A 17,002-nucleotide genomic window follows, 5' to 3' on the forward strand; every position below is an offset into this window, starting at 1 on the left:
ACTCCCAAAACCCATTCACCAGTCATTTTGATGAAGTCTTTTTCATACGTGAACTCTTCTATCTCGGTGCTTGCCAATTTGTATTTATAGTTTGTTTTTTCTACCTGTGGCAAAACCCTTCACTTGTCTACTTTAAACATGATCAGTCAGGTGTTTGCCCAGTTGAATTTCATTTGCTGCTTCTACAGTGTTTCCTAATCCCCCTAATTTGCTATTATCTGCAAACTTGACTAGTTTATGAATGACACCAGGAGGCCCTGAAGCCATGCTTTGCTATTGAGTCTTCTTTTTGCTTTCACATGCTTGTATGCTTCCAGGCAGAACTTGTCTTAACCAGGCACTCTGTCTCTGATTCCACAGCGGGTGACACAGACCTTTTAATTGTAGTGTCAAGCCACATCTGTATTAGTAGTATATAACTGCATTGTTCTTTACCTGCCTTTCTGGAATCCGGCTGACCAGGTAGTATGTTCACCAAACACTCCAAAGCCCCAGAGCAAATCTTTCTGATGGAGAAACTATGCATGACCTATGCTTTCAGAAAATACTCCTCTGCAACAACAGAAACCGATACTAGCCCTCCAGATAAAGGGTTGCACCTAGCAAATAGCAGGAGGATTTGTGTAATCCCACAACTTCTGAATCCCTGAAAGTGAATTCCATAGCTGATGGAGCTTACATTGCTTTGCAGGAGAAAATGTGAGAAAATCATAACTGTTGATCTAAAAGAAGATATTAGAGATTTCTATGTATTCTTTATACCTCTTTTGTTACCAGTCCTTGTGTTTAGCTGCAGGGTGTTTTACAACAGCAGGCAATGTTGTTGACTTTCTAAGTTTAAACACTGCTCTCTGGCAGTGACCCTCAAATGAACTTGATTTAGTACCTATCTAGCCTGAAACAGCTTTTTTTTTGTTCCTAGTTTCATTCCTTTATGTTTACCTCATAGTTCCACCTTGCCAGCCAGGTCTTCTGTAATTGATTGGTAAACTGATGACATCAGGCAGGTGGCAAAGGTTGATAATCTTTGGTACCTTTCCAAACATCACAAAGGAAACAATGACACTGTTAATTATATGTGTATTGCTTATTCAGACTCCTGTAGGACTTGCTCTCCAAGTTTTTATTCATGGTGGGTTGAAATTCTACTTGAGATAATTATTCTTTTTAAAGTCTTATGTCACATTTTTTCAGTTTAAACATTAAACTAGTTCTGTAATAAACTTTTTCTAGTTTTGTATTGTTCTATTTGTCATTAGCACGGTAACGTAATCCGAGTGAAGCTGCCCCTATGAGTAGAATATTTTAGAGCCATATACACTTACTATAAATAAGCATGTATATATTTTTTATTATTTAGATTTCACTTTAACATTCAGACAGAATCTTCACATCTTCACATATCAAAGGTAACTTCAGAACTATGAACTATGAAAACTGCAGAACTCCGTCTGCTCCTGGCGCTGTTCATCAGAGCAGTAGGAATCTGCCGCGGTTATACCTATAAAAATGTCTAGCCGTGCCAGGGTCCATGTGACACACGTACATCTTTTGAGCCAACCGGATCTATTTCAGCTGAATCTTCTCAAATCTTCAGGAAGTCCTTTGTTTTTGAATGATTCCTTGTTCATACTGCGTTTTACTGGTCAAACCAGAATGTTTCTCTAGTGTTCTGAGCAGGACGTGGAGAAACCAATCAGCAGTGGAATGTATGGTATGATATGTCTTGTGGTAAGATCCAAGATCTACCCAGACCTGCAGTGGATGGTGAAACTGCAGTCTTGAGATGCATTGGAACAAACACCTGTCTTTTTTATGTTCGTACTCGGGCATTTCTTTTTCTGGTGCCTGATACAGCAAATCAGAGCATCATGCTCCCATCTCCATACTTCACATTAGGTTTCTCAGTGACCTGTTCATTTCTGTTGGCACAGCAGTGTCTATTCTAGGTGGCACATTCCTGCCACCTAGAGTGAGATGTATAAGAGGGACAGATACAGTATGTTGTTTTAAAATAAATTCTTGTTTCTAACAAAGCAGCCTTCAGACATTTGAAATTTGAGGGATGTGTTCAGCAACGCATACTAATAACAGTCATTTAGCTAATCAATTTTGAGCTGACAGAAGATCACTTTGTGTTTTTGTTGTGGAGTTATTAAATTTGGAGTTAAAACCCTTAATTAACCAATTACAAAACAGTGCAGTTTATATTCCTGACTTACAAAGGAAAGCTTAGTTAAAGTATAGGGATAAGTCGATCCTGTCAATATTTTGAGAGAGTGGAGTTATATATAGACCAGTGTTGAAAAGATTAAACTACTGTATGCTCTGTCAGAATAGTCATTTGTAAACACTGAAGTACAATGCAGCTTTTTAAACAACCCCACAAAATATATTTTCATAGCATTGAAAAATATATTTTGTTATGTTTTTCAGGCAAGTTTTAAGTAATATTCGGGACAGCATAGCAAGGCTATGTGCATCACCAGCTTGTTCTCGTCCACAGCTAGTCTCCTTGTGGTTTTTCCACTAATTCTTGTCATTGGCTCATTGGTGTTCATGTTGCTTCTGAGAACTTAATGATTTCATCTTTTTGTCATCCACGAGTCCTTCATGAATTTGTGCATTCTGGGGAAAATTAAATCTCCATTTTATGTAGTCTTTTCCTACAACCTCTTATTGTTATTAGATGTGTCATATTTGCTTACATGAGCTCCATTTAGCATAACGTGGCATGAGCCTTTGTGTTTTGTGCTGGAAGTTGCTGTTTCTTGGATGCAGTGTCAATTTCTGTACATTATGATATGTACAGTATGATATGTGTACAGTATAGTATATATCCTCTTGCTCTGAAGCTGTACTTCAGCCACACACTTTTGGATAACCAGGATATAAAAAAAATGATTTCAACAGGTGAATAGCAAAGCTAAAGATTATTATGCACATATCGGCATGCAAGTGGTAGAGGAATGGATTTTACTCAAAACCACAAAGAACACAACATTTCCACTGTGAAGCCTTTTTAAAATTTAAACCCCTATTGAAATGTTTTTTTTTGCATTTTCCTTTTTAGTTTTCAGTGTAGAATTAAGCTCTACTTCTTCTCATGCACTGCATATTACAATCAGGATATTGCATTGGAAATTGGCAAGTGTAAGCAATATGTCACTAATTTGAACGAATATGCAAATACTATATTGGAACTTGCAGGTTTTTACTTGCAGCATTTTGAAATTTATCATAGTTATACTTCCTCAGTCTGCTGTGGGCATTCAGCTTTAATACCGTGTCATCAGTAACCTCATTGAAAAGACAGCACATTACCTCAAATGTGTGCTATCACGATCATTAACCCATCTGTCTTTTTCCAACTTGGAGTCTTACTGCTATAACTGAGAATTCGAACAGAGGATCAGAGGCATGTATTGCTAATAATACTGAAAGACAATCAAGAGAAATCCAGACAATCAATTAGTTACTGAGTTAATATAATATAACCCAGGCTCAAACTGGTGATATGTACAGTGTAGCGCTTAGCTTCGCACTCTCGCTAAGCATCTGTACTGGTTGAGCCACTGAAAAGCCCAGGAAAGAATCTGCTGCGTTTGTTCAAAATATCAGATTTTATTTTGAGTCATCAGATAAATGATCTAGTACTTTTGAAGCTTGAATTCAGTTAAGAAAATGTTCGATGCATGAACTAATATCAGGAACTTTAAAACCTGAAGAGAGAAGAAATGCTGTTTGAAGCTGAACTTTATCGTTGCACTTAACAACTCCATATGTTCCATATAAAAAGTAAATGTTTTCAAATTAATAGAACAATTTTATCCACACTTGGGCAATCCTGCAAGTAGTAGTAGTAGGGAGCAAAACATACCCTGCGGACATTGCCTGTTCACTTTTCTATGAATTACCCATAGAATTAACCTCTTACAGTACTATCATCATAACAGAGTTATATATTTACATATGCATTGCACATACAACACATTAATAGTGGGGCATATGGTAATGGTGACTTGAATGACACTAAAAGAAACCCACAGCCTTGTCTTGGTTTATTCATGCGGGCCATTATTACTGTCCTGTACAGTGTATTTGTAGTTCTTTAAGTTAAGAGGAGTGCTCTGTGGTGAAGGAGGCCAGAGTGATCAGCATGGGTTTGTTTTCGGTGAGCTAGAGATTTGCTTGAAACTAAGACATATTGAAATCTAGCATAAAACATAAAATTGGACAAGCCATGAGATATGCCAAATAAGTAATTTGTCTTGACCGAAAACATTAAGATGCTGTTTGACATGAAAGAAGCTGCACTACTGATTCTCAGACTCTAGTTTACGGAACTAAAAAGGACAAAATGTCCTGATCAGAGCCTTGGGATGAGTGTAAATATGAATGTCAAACACCCCTTATTTCCAGAGGGAAGAAGGAAATGTTCAAAGGTCTGTGTGTATCTGACAAGAGACAGCGATAGTGGTGCTTTACAGGTGCAAGTGAATTTCCTGACCTAAAGGAGGAACAGTCCCTTGTTCTGTACTGTATATAACTTAAACCTCTTTGTTTGAAATTTAATTTCCCTTTAATTGATATACTTTGGAGATGCTTAAGAGAACAACACAGAACAGCAAAATTTGTATATGTTTGTTTAAATAAGAGTATGCATGTTCTCCTTACTGAGAGGTGAGGCCTATTTCTGCTAAGTTGCATATGACTAAAGGCAACATAGCTGAATCCTGATGGTAGCAAAACCACGTAACCAAGTGGTATGTGCTCCAACAAGCTTTGTGAGCATCATGCAGTCTAAGGGTGCTTAAAGTGCATAAAGGTTTCTGTCTTTGCTTTATGAAGCATGACAATCTGCTAAATAAACTTCAAAATTAAATTGTCACACCTGCAGAAGGCTTCACAGCCAAAACGTTGTGTTTTCTCTCTTCTCTTTTCAGCATGGAATAAACCTATTACTTGTTCCTTTTCAAAATTACATGGCTGATTCTACAGCTCAGTACATTAAATCCATCCATTAGTGAGCAAGCTTTATTCCAGGTACTTTTTAAGCTACAATGACAAAGGGATCACAAAATTACTTGAAAATTCTGAGGAAACCTTTGAGCATTCTTGGGTTATTCCAAGTAAATGTTACATTCCACAGAGCTCTCCTGGGCTCTGATCCAGCTCCTTCCTCGCCGAGCTCCTGACTGCCACCATGCCCCTTCACGCCTTCTGGGAGTGGCAAACACCTGATTGTGCACCGCAGGACTGTGCCCTGTGGCTTTCACACTGGCAGTCAGCCTCAGTATTAGCTGCAAGGCTCTTTTCTGCAGCACTTTTAATAACTCAAATTATTGAGCAAGAAAGGAGCGTGTTGGATTGATGTAGAATCTCTCATCATTGTGACCTTTGTCTTAAAAAATGTTCCGTTTCATGAGTTTGGGGAATGTTCAAAGAAAGACTTTCACTCCTATAAGATCTGTTTCAAAATAATGCCCCAATGTGATTGTGATGCAGTTAGGTAAGATCTTCATGATACCAGATCTGCAGTGAAACATGGATGTAAACATGCAGGGAACTAGTAGCTGCCACTTCGTTGTTAAGATCTTGTGCGTTCCAAGTCTCTGCTTTCTGTCCACCTAATTGTTCTAAACAATGACCTGTTTAAGAGAAATGTAGTATTGTTTATATCACTAACTTGTTATCACTCCTCCAGTGATTCTGAAGGCTGCCTGTCTTATCTGGTGGGGGTAATTGAAAGGAGGCAGGTATCAGAATTAAGGGCAGCCTTGACTTCCTGTACTAGGTGGGATGACATTTTGACCCCTTAGTAAGAGGTCAAGTAAATCAAACATGACAGCAGCTATGTCATTGCTGTGGGAAACCAAATGAGTTTCTACTATAAACAACACCTACAGTATCTGTAAGAATGTGATTTCACCAGTGCAACCTGTCATGGTAGTTGTTTACTGTCATGCATTATTTACTACATTGTAGTAGTTGTGCTGATTAGATTACTTATTGACTGGCTGTTGACAAACAGTTAAAGCATATCTAAACAAAATTCAGTAAAGTTAAATTCCAAGCGAGCTAATATATAGTAAATACACAAAGCACTTTTTGTATTTCAGTGTTGGTGAAAAAAAACAAATGACGTGGACTCTAGATTGCACTTTTCAGGCTGAGTGTTAAAGTAAAGGAGGAGAAAGATTTAAAGACCGTTAGCAGGCTTCGTGTACAGCCAGCCCTTACTGTAACACCTTGATACTCGGATTGCTTTGTTGGTCTGGAGAATCTGTCTTAACGCGTGATTACTGTACCACATCGGAAATTTAAAACCTCACTCGACATGCGAATTATATTTAATTATGATCTTTGTTCATTTGGACATGTTTTCATTTAGCTGCCTTATGAAGTATACATTTGAATAAAGTATATAATGTTTTACAGAAGAAATGTAACCGTTCCATCCATTCATTTTGTAACCAGTTTTCCCAGTTCAGGGTCATGGGGGAGCCAGAGCCTATCCTGGCAAGGAATGATGATACACCCTTGACAGGATGTCAGTCTATTGCAGGGCAGATGGACACAAACACAGGCACACACACTTCCGCCCTCCACATTCCTGAGGGTCACAAAACCCACAAAATCACCCATTTCCATACATTTTTACAGGGAGTTGTACTATTCAAATCACAGTTCTCTACGTTTATTTGATAATATTAAGCAAATGGTTCATAAGAAATCATTGCTTGTTTTACAAAGGAAATCTTAGAAACTAGAAAAGAAATAGAACAGTGGTTCTTTGTGATATAAAAATGGCTTGGTATGAAAAAAAATACCTTAAGATCTCAGGCATACTGTAGGTTGTTGTAAATCTGCCTGTGTATGTGATAAACATACTCAAAGGCTCTTGATTCACAAGCGTATTGTGGCTGTCACAGATGTTTTTTATCTTAAACTGGGACTTATCACTTCAGGATTAGTATTTGCAGCATTGCTTGAAAAGTTATAAATGTGATTAGTCATTTAGCTGTTATCTGACCTTATGGTGGTTGAGCTGGATTTTTCTGCAGGAACATGCTGATTTGCGCTGAGCCTCGGATCAGGATGTTCTCGCGCAGCTCGTTGCATTTCTCTACTTGCCTTTTTTCAACCCTTGTGGGGAGGGGGGCTCCGGCTGCTGGGGTAAGTTACCTCTGGGGGTGGGGTGGGGGGAGGAGCCCTGAGGAGAGCTAGCGAGGAGTCGAGGGAGGGTCTTTTGAGATTTAAAGCAAGAGGGCCGAGCCCTTGATAAACATTGCTGGATTTCTGCCTGCAAGCCTTCCTCAGTCCACACCATGGCAGAACCCAGCCCACCAGCTGCTGTGTTGCATATCCACTGCAGGAGGAGGCAGCGCTTGGTGTCGTTTATTCTTGGGCCTACAGGTTGTCAGGAGCTCCCAAGCTTGCATGTCATGCGTTGACACCTCTCTACACTTGAAAGCTCTTTTTTCACTGATGTCTTGTGTGTTGATTCTCGGGGAAATAATTTATTATGCTTAACTTCTTTTAAATTTACAAAACAAGCTGTGATTGAATTAACCAGTTTCTACTTTTGACCATAAAATGAGTAATTCATGAAACTCCGGGACTTTTCCAGCACTGGTGTTTGTTCCTTAAGCCAAACTGGTCTGTAGGTTTCACACCAAGTGTGGTTTGAAAGTACAATCTCTGTTATCCAGTGGTTGGCATAAAGTAACTGAGAACTCGTAGTAGGTGGATCCTAACAAAATGTTTGTGTTAAAATGTAACGATTAAGTTAAAGTACTTGAAATTATTATCATTAATGATATTATAACATTAATTACTCATGATATTATGGAATTAAGGGATTGCACAGCAATAATATATAATGCGTTAAGACCACTTAAAATGGTGGTTTTGAGTAAATTTGACGTAGGCAGTGAGTCAGCCAGGTAAATCTGATTTTAAATGTGTACATGTTTGCAAGAAAATGTTTTTTCCCTTTGTTATTCATTATAGACAGTGAATATAGGTGGCTGTGACACCTAAGGTTCTTTTAAAAAGTTTAAGGTGATTAATTTGACAATCAAAGTTCTGGGCTGGTGAGTCCAGTGCTCATTCAAGATGGCTTAGAAATGAAAAGAAATCATTCGCCCATCTAATTCATGTGAAACTCTCATCCAGCCTTTTCTTGAATGAACCAGAAGAGCTTCAGCTTCAACAATATGGCTGAAAAGAAAATACCATGTGAAGTGTCAAAGAACTGCAAACCTTTACGTATATTATTATTGTTTTTTATTGTAAATACAATTATAGATAACATATGGTATTATAGCTGTGTGATAAATATCCACACAAGGATAATGTTTTTATTTTTTAACAAAGTATTTTAATTTATGGACAAAAAACACGGCTGTGTTTGTCTTGAACAGCATAACTTTTGACATTCTTAACTTCCAAAATCGAAGGGTTCTACTTTTAAAACACATTACAATCTGTAATCTTCCAAAGCTGTTTCTGCTTGAGAAGCTGTCTCACCTGTGAGCAGCAAGGACTCAAAGCATTTTGTTTAAATAAATTTGGGTCAATATCATTAATATCGTAACAATGGAAAAATAGAATATCTAAAAGCTGAAAAATCTGTAGCTCTAAAGGAATGAGCTGCTTCATCATAATCTTGTCCACCAGGTTTTTCGGTTCTGGGATGTTGCATTCCTTGTGTGGCCAGACAGCTACATTCATAGAGGCAGCAGAACCTGAAAGGTCAACTCCTTGAGGGCAGTAAATACTTCCCTAAACAACACACCATGGCAACAGCAAACACACGCACCACCCTTTTAATCTCCTGCCATACCAGGACAGCAGCAAGGAGGAAGAGGATGACCTCACCAGGAAGTGAATGTCTCTATGTTTGCATAATCAGCTGCACCTGTGTTAGGACAGCCTGCTCTTGGGCTGCAGATCCAACAGGGCCCCTGTTCCCGACAGGCAGCGCAACCTCACGTGTCTTTCTGCACCAGATGTGAGGCAGGAATTCAGACCTTGTCCCACTTCCAATTCCTAATCTCCTCTGAGGCTGGGAAAGGTCCTCCTCCTACCTGCAGAGGAGGAGGAGGCACAGTCTGTCGTTGTGGTGTGCAGGGCGGGGCCACAGTGGTAGAGAGATTGTAAGAATTGGAGGTGTGCATTCCCAGCTGCTTTCTGCCACCGGGAAGGAGCACAGGAATACTGCATTCTGGCAGGAGCCAGTGGACTATGAGGAGGGGCAAACAAGGGAAACTGCTGCTTTTACTCCACAGCCCAAGCCTGGGATTTATCCCATACCTGGGTCACACTAACATATAGATCACTCATTCGTCTGAGGTTCTTTAAATCCCGACACAAGGACGCTGTTTGGACAGCCTGCTCTTAGCAAAGAACCTCGCAACGTGTTAAAGTTTCACCCAGGTAAGTAAATTGCATTCCTTAACTCTCTGCAGTGGCTCTGTTGCGTTGGTGCTCTTCGAGCTGTGATCTCTCAGCTGACTTTTAGATTTAACTTTGCAGACTCCAAAAAACAACCATCAGACTTTATTTTATTTTTTCTGCTGATATAGGCTATGTTCGGTGTAAGACTGTCATGTTTTACTATTTTATAAGCGATTTGATGTCTTTTTCGTATAAATGTTTATTTTTTATGAAGAGGGTAACTTTATATTTGTTTAGAGTAGAGAACAGATAAATGTCCTCTGAACACTTTTACTGATAGTGGTAAATAATTGTAGTAACCATAGTTTTTGTAAATCAGTAACTAAAACTTTAGCCTCCAGAATGTTTCCTAAGTTAACAATGTGTCACTGATAGATTTTTAAAACAGTATGTGCCAGCGCAAGTGGAATTTGTAAAAATGTATATAACAGAAGTATTTATATTTAAAAAAGAACTTTTGTAAAGAGCAGCATCTTTCAATTTTAAAACAAAAGGTAACTATCCTGAAAGACAAAACATCTTTGATTTTTCTTTTCATTAACTGACAGCCATACTCAGCTTCCTCTCCTTCTGAAATGACTGCTAGAATGCTGATACATCAATGCACTGTTGTATTAAGAAAGTGGCTTTTATGAGCCTGACAGAAGGCACCTTATATGCTGTTTATATCCAGCCTAGATGAGACCATGTTCTTAACCTATGAAACATGTATGAAAGCCAATTTTGTATGAACATCTGTATTCAAACTTTGCTTTTGCTGGAATTGTTCTCTGTTGTTCAATGCTTGACTTTTAATACTTGGCAATGTTGCTGATGACATTTATTTCTCAGAACAGATATTTAGTTATAAAACTATCAGATCAGAAAGGACTCAAACATTGAAAATCTGCTTATAAACATGTTTTTTAGTGTTTACAGTAGAAAAGCCGAAAATGATTTTGAATATCTTGAAAATTATACAGTTTTCTGAAGGGGTTTTCATTTTTGAAGTTATGCAGAGCAATCTGGGCTCCTACAACTGATAGTGTAATTGAGCAGTATTTAAACTGTTACGTAGATGTAAGCTGAAAAATGCTAATCAGCAAGAGATTAACAAATTATATGAGAAGCAGGTCAAAAAGTGTTTGTTTTATGTGTTGTACATCATTGATTTTCACATTTTTGGAGTGCAGTCAGCAGAGGCAGTTGACTTAAGCTCATGGTTATTATTTACAGCAACATTCACAATGCATCAATAAGCATTTCATATGACCTCTAGAAAGGAGGAGAAGGAGAGAGTAGGAGGTTAGTACTGGACACAGTATGTCCAGTGTGGAATCCTCCTTGGAGATGTTATTGCAGTGCCAGGGACACTGAAGACACTCAGACCCTTAGTTCTCCTTCCTTCATGCTGCATGTCTGCACAACTGGAAATATGCTGCAGAGAGCTCAAGTCATGACTTCTGTTTTCAGGTGAAAAAAGCTGATAATATAACAACACATTAATTATTTAGTGCAACTAAAAATTCAGTACTAAAGAGTGTTAAAAAACTAAAAACTAAAAAGAGTTCACCTTGTTTCCTACCTTTAACCCAATGAAGATGGTGAAGCTGCACAACAATGATTACCCAAATAACATGAACTGCAATTTTAAGAGAAAAAGGAACAAATAAAAAAAATGTTTACTATTTTAATGTCATCCTTTGACACTGTCAGGATTTCTGATGCTATGTTTGGACAATAAAGAACATTTATGTCTTGCTGTGAGAAAGTTTTAAAGTTACATTTGTTGTGCTGCCTTGTTCAACACCTGTTTTTTGGAATCTGGCAAACCTTTTTTACCCAATAAAAATCGCAATACCTGGGGTCTCGGCTGGCACTTTGGCGAGACAGGGAGACAGCCCTCACAGCTTGAAAGCCTCTGATCTCCACAGAGCGCGCGATTGGAAGTGAAAGAGCGATGCACTGAATAATGGGTTAGCCTCATCTTGCACTCGCTCTGGCGTCTCTCTCTTTTTCCCACAACAGCGCCCGACAGCTTAAGTGCTGATGCAGAAAGCCTTGTCAGTTCCTCCCCTGAGCCTTGCATATCTTTTTAATTATTAAGAGGCGATTGTTGTGGTTTTCCAGCTCCACATGTGTTTTGGCACAGCGATGTGTCTTCAGATATTTTGTGCTCAGTGTTGACTGAATCTGCACCTCTCTCATCGACATTCCATGCAGATGAGTTTTACTACCAGGAGAGAAGCACAAGCTTGTCTTCTTGTCCAGAATCGGGGCTGGAATGCATAGATAACAGGTCGGGCATTTCCCTCACCTCAGGTGTGTAGTCGTTGTGTTTTTATTTCCCTTTTTACGTCTCTTGTGTGTCACGGCAATGGCTGCTAAAGGAAGTTTCGATGAAAGGCATAGTCTCAAAAACTCTCTTTGCAGGAGGAACACCACAGGGCATGTTTTCTGAGCAAGAAAAAAGAATGAAAAGGGAGGGACGTCACTGGCAGCTTTCAGACTCAAGGGATCTCACCCACTATCACAAGCAGTACTGTTTCTCAAGATGTGTAAATAGTAACAGAACATTGTTGCTTTAGTAGTAACAGGCCACTGGCATTACAGAATGTTCAGAATTAAAACAAGTTGTCACAAGATGTTTTGCAAGAAAGCTTCTAACATTTAATTTCTTTCTTGGTTAGTTTTGAACAAGGGATAAGCTGATGAGAAAAAAACTTAATCAAAAGTCACTTGTTTCTTTTACTGTCAAAAGTTTATAAAATGTATTTATCCTAATATTTTTAGAACTCTCTGGACCTGATTGATGGTGTTGCATTTACAGGCTGCTCGAGGCTGATCATTCTTAGGACCTTTGCTTCCACAGTTGACACTGAACTCAGAATCCCATGCGACTGTCTTCTAGGTCAATCTGGAATGCTTATTTGGCCACAGATAAAATGATAGCTATCAGTACGCTGCAGGTGGTCCTGAGAGCATTTAAACTGCAACAAAGACAAAGATGATTGACACCTGCCCAGGAGCAGTTTTAAACATAGCTAATGCATTTGACCCTGATCAGAAAGGAAAGGCACTGTTAATGAACCTTTTGTTTTACCAGAGCAGTTTGTAGTACTGTAAATGTGGATAAAGCACCACCTTAACTGATAAGGGCAGGGGAGTACCTTTAAAATCAAACCTGCGAAAATAGAAGGCATGCAAGCAATTTCTTTTTTGTTTTAGAAACTGAGAAACTCTCTTATCCTCCCTTCCATGCTTTTTATATTGGAAGCTTTTTCCTCTTTCTGCTGGTATAATAATTATAATTTTCTAACCACTAATTCCTGGTGAGGGTTGTGGTGGTAACAGGCTTAGCAGGGCAGACCAGAGTTCCCTTTCCAGAGCAACAGTCTCCAGCTCCTCCTGGATACCCACAAATTAAACCTCTGCAAGCTACCCCCGATGGTTTACGCAGTCTTCCTGCAGTTTTGGAATGCACAAAGTCAAGAGGCTAGAGGTCACAGCACTGCACTGGAATGTGAACCGTAGGGCAGAGGCCCAGAGGAAGAATTTGCACACATGCCACCTGCGGCAGAACTGGTTTCAAGCACAGAGAAAGCCACTGCAACAATAAAGCAATGATCTTTGTATTGGTCTTCAACCCTAAAGGTGGTGGAAGTCTGGAACAAGCTACCCAGTCATATTGTTGAAGCCAATACCCTGTCTTTCCCTCAAAAAAACAACTGGGTGAGATCCTTGGATCCATGGGCTACTAACTACTAAACATGCTATATGGGCCAAATTGCCTCGCCTCATGTGTAACCATTCCTATGTTCTTATTTTTTTTCTTGTATATCAGGGTACCCAAACTCCTGCCATGGGTGTCTGCGGGCTTTCATTGTGCCCAAGCTCTCAACTCCCTTATTTGTTTATGTGTGATCTAATTATTGCATCAACTGGGCCAGTTCAGCTCCTTTCTCCCATTCTGTAGGCACAGGAGGTACTGTATAAAGATCCAAAAGACCAGCAGCTCCACAGTCCTCCCAAGACTGGCTTTGTGCACCTTTGCTCTGGATTACAGTGCCATAGTACAGTTTGACCCTGATCTTGAAAAAGAGATCTTGATCTCTGACATTTTCTTGCTTTAACCAAGCAGATTTTGTGCTTGGGGGTGTACTATGATGTTTTGTTGTGAGCATGTCGATCTCGTTGTGTCAGGAAAGATTTAGACTAGTAGTACAATTTCTTCACGGGATCGATAAAGTATTTAATCATTATGAAAATATGTAACAATACAGCTGAACAGGAGTAGCAGTGCGTTGTCATCTAAACCGACTCAATGTTACACATTAAAAACTACAAGGGTGACAGTTTATGAAACATTCAAACCAGCCCTGCTAGTAGTTAAAGCTGTGGTCTAGGCTCTTAACAAGCTCCAGGAATCTCTCAGCATGAGATGGTGTTCCCATCCCTGTTGGGCCAGGTGTGAAATGTGCCTCGCATTGTTTATGCCAGCTCTCTGGAGGGGCATTGTATGAACTCTTAAAACATTAAAATGAAAATATTGCTCATTTTGCTTCTATGAAGGACCTGTTAAGTTTTTCCGGATGGAGGAGCTGCGCTAATGTGTGTGAGGAACAGCCAGATATTGTCCCTACCGACTCATTTGTTTGCTGAATGACAATTTGCCTTGACGTAAAAGATCTTGTATCCTGCCTCACGAGGCAAGGTAAACACCATGTGTTCAATGGGAACTGTCGGTGGAATATGTATTACAACCTTTTGAAAGGTTATGGAGTTATGGAGAATCGCTTATTCCTGGGAGGGTGTCATAGTCCTGCAAGTCCAGGGCACCAGGATGGATTCCCACGCAGCAGTGTGGGCACAGGGGGCACACGCAGACTTTACACACAAGGTCTCAGGCCAGAATCGAACCTAGAACCCAAGGGCTGTGGGGAAGCAGAGCTCCTCACCATGCCACAGTTTTGCCCCCAGTAGAGTAACAATTAAGAAAAATAAATCCCACTATATTTTTGTGAAGAAATTGTATAAGTTATGTGATCACGATTATTGGTGATTGGGTAGTAAATTGCTCTCATCCACTGGCACTCTACACTCTACACTAGAAGTGTTAGTCCTCAGCAGAGCCATTTACAGTTGTTATCTGAATAATAGCTGGATAGCCAGCCCCACCTATGTTTAAATTCATACCACATCTAACTAAATGACAATGACTTGTATGAGGCAATTGATCTGAGTGGCTATTCAGTTTTTGTTATTTTTTCTGTCAAAAAGCAAGATTTGATACCTCAGCGCACGGTTGAAGGAAGTGGACTTTCCTGGTCTGCAGCTGCTCAGGATTGCCAATTTAAGCACATCATTCAAAAAAGCTAATGAAGAGACTACAGGTGAAAATTGCATGTGCCGAAAGAGATTATTTTACTTCACTCTTTCTGCTCTAGCAAGATATAGCATTACAGACCATCTTTTGACAATAAAATCTTAGTGTTTGTGAAGGCAGTATTGATAGATAATATTTGTAAAAAGTTTTAAAAGGAACAAAATTGATCAATTAAGACATGACTGTCCATTAGTAGGTTTTTTTGGCGATTGTTTTGTTTTTTAGTGAAAAGCTAGGTGTTAAACTTTGACAATACTCCGCACAGTAGTTTAAGAATGGCTATAATTGTGTTTGCTTTAATATATAGAGGCTGTAGGATGCTGTCCAAGGACATTTAAGTGTTGTGATTGATGATTTTGTGAATTACTACGTTAATGTTGGTGGTGTTATGTTTTTGTGTGTATTAATGTATTAATGTTAAGTTAAGAACTGAATATTTAATGGCTAAATAACTGAGTATTGAGTTGGATTGACTCAATCAGGTTAGCCTTTCCTTACAGAGTAATGGCAAAAATATGTTTTTACAAATTAATCGGGAAGCTATCTCACCTGTGGGACTTTTACACAGGCGGGCACAGTTCCCTTTGCCCTGTCTGTTTCTGGGGGTTCAGTTAGCTTCTTACCAGTTTGTTGGCTTCATACTGTACATGCCATGACTTTTCTCTGGCTGGGAAAGAACTTTCCTTCATGACTCCAGCCATATTCTTCCACCTTGAGAGAATGATCTCGGAAGTGGATTAGTTATTGCTGCAGCTCGGCTGCTTGGAAGAATCATCCAACGTCCAAGAAAAAGTTGTAAATGTCAGTTTAATGAAATAAATGTCCTTTAGCAATGTTAAGGAAGTGGAATTTGTTGTGATGTAGTGTCTTCTGCCATTTCAGTGACAGAAATTGAACCCTCCAAAATCAAGCTCTTCACTGAGATGTCTGCTGTGCAGGGAGGTAATTTTACCTCCGAGCTCTTTGTAGATCTGAGCTGTGAGCTCACCCCTGTGCCATTTAAATTGTTTTGCATTTATGAAGTTTTGCCTGGGATGCAAACAGGCACAATGCTGGCTGTGCAGGTTGGAATGGTTTCAGAAATGTGGAAATAAGCATCACTGCTCCAGACAGAGCTGGTCATGGTTTTATTTGAAAACTTTCCCTGTACTGATTCATCTTCTGGCAATAATTTGTGACAGTAGAGTGTTTGACGCACGCCTGTTCTTTACATGACATCCTGATAATCCTATGTAAATAAAAGCTGCAAATTGTAAGTGAGAAAATATACAGGCCTTCAAAAAGTTGTTCCCAAAGCAACATGAGCCTATATGGTGACCTGCATGCATATCGTCTCTGCAAATACAGTATAAACCTGTTTCTTCTAATTTTGTATATTGCGAAGTAAGAGGTTAAGAATCATGTGAATATAATGCGGAACAACATGAGTAAGTCGTGAAGAATTTGTGTCCAATTGTCTTATCAAAGCGTAACGTTTCGTGTGGCACTCCTCTTGTAAACAAACATCCTTGGTTTCATGACTAAATTCCTTTGCAGTATGTGAGTTCTTTCTTGCTTGTAACTGTGGTGACGGGCTGAATGACAAACACTGTGCACGCTCCTCTCGTCAAGTCGTTTTTTCCAGGCCCACTGTTTATTTTTTGCCAAAGATGTGCAGTACTTGCCCTGTTCATTAGCATTGATATTACCTGCCAGATGTGAATATGTCATCCTCCCTAGATGAACACATAACGGTAGAGGAGGGGAGGCTGTCATTTAAATCAATTTAATTTAAAGGTCCTCGAGGGCACCTGCTCCTACTGCCAGAGGACCTGCTTTCATTACACTCCAGAACTAGTCTGAAATGCTGTTGTATTTTTAAACAGTTAGACTATGGTTCTTTGCTCAATTTATTTTGGAAGCAAGGTGTACTGCTCCACAAGACAACACTCTGGGCAGCCCTACAGTTTTTTCTCCTTGCGGCAGGGTGCATGTTGACGCGTGAGGGAGACACAGCAGTGCTTAAACTCAACTAGGGGTGTCACCTGGTAAAGCTTCCATAAAGTGATTTACCCCAGTCTTCAAAAATAAAACTAGTTCACCCATTACCTGGAAAGATAATAAAACATTAATTACCACTACAGGGAATTCAGCGTAATAAGGCCAATGCGCTTCTGTCTCTCTACCTGGAAA

At 39.4% G+C, this 17,002-nt stretch overlaps 1 protein-coding gene across 6 annotated transcripts in view; it reads left to right on the top strand.

The window, feature by feature from the left end:
* The window catches only part of rassf7a (Ras association domain family member 7a), a 55,471-nt gene that overhangs the window by 12,601 nt on the left and 25,868 nt on the right, over nt 1-17,002 (top strand). Inside the window, exon 1 of one of the 6 annotated variants that reach the window (XM_006642534.3) lies at nt 9,035-9,444. The exons of the other annotated variants lie outside the window; for them this stretch is intronic. The gene's annotated coding sequence lies outside the window, so the exon portion shown is untranslated. Of the gene's footprint in view, nt 1-9,034; nt 9,445-17,002 lie in introns of those variants that run through there. 6 annotated transcript variants of the gene reach the window in all.

Source organism: Lepisosteus oculatus, chromosome 21 (genome assembly GCF_040954835.1).
Source record: "Lepisosteus oculatus isolate fLepOcu1 chromosome 21, fLepOcu1.hap2, whole genome shotgun sequence".
NCBI classification, from domain to species: domain Eukaryota; kingdom Metazoa; phylum Chordata; class Actinopteri; order Semionotiformes; family Lepisosteidae; genus Lepisosteus; species Lepisosteus oculatus.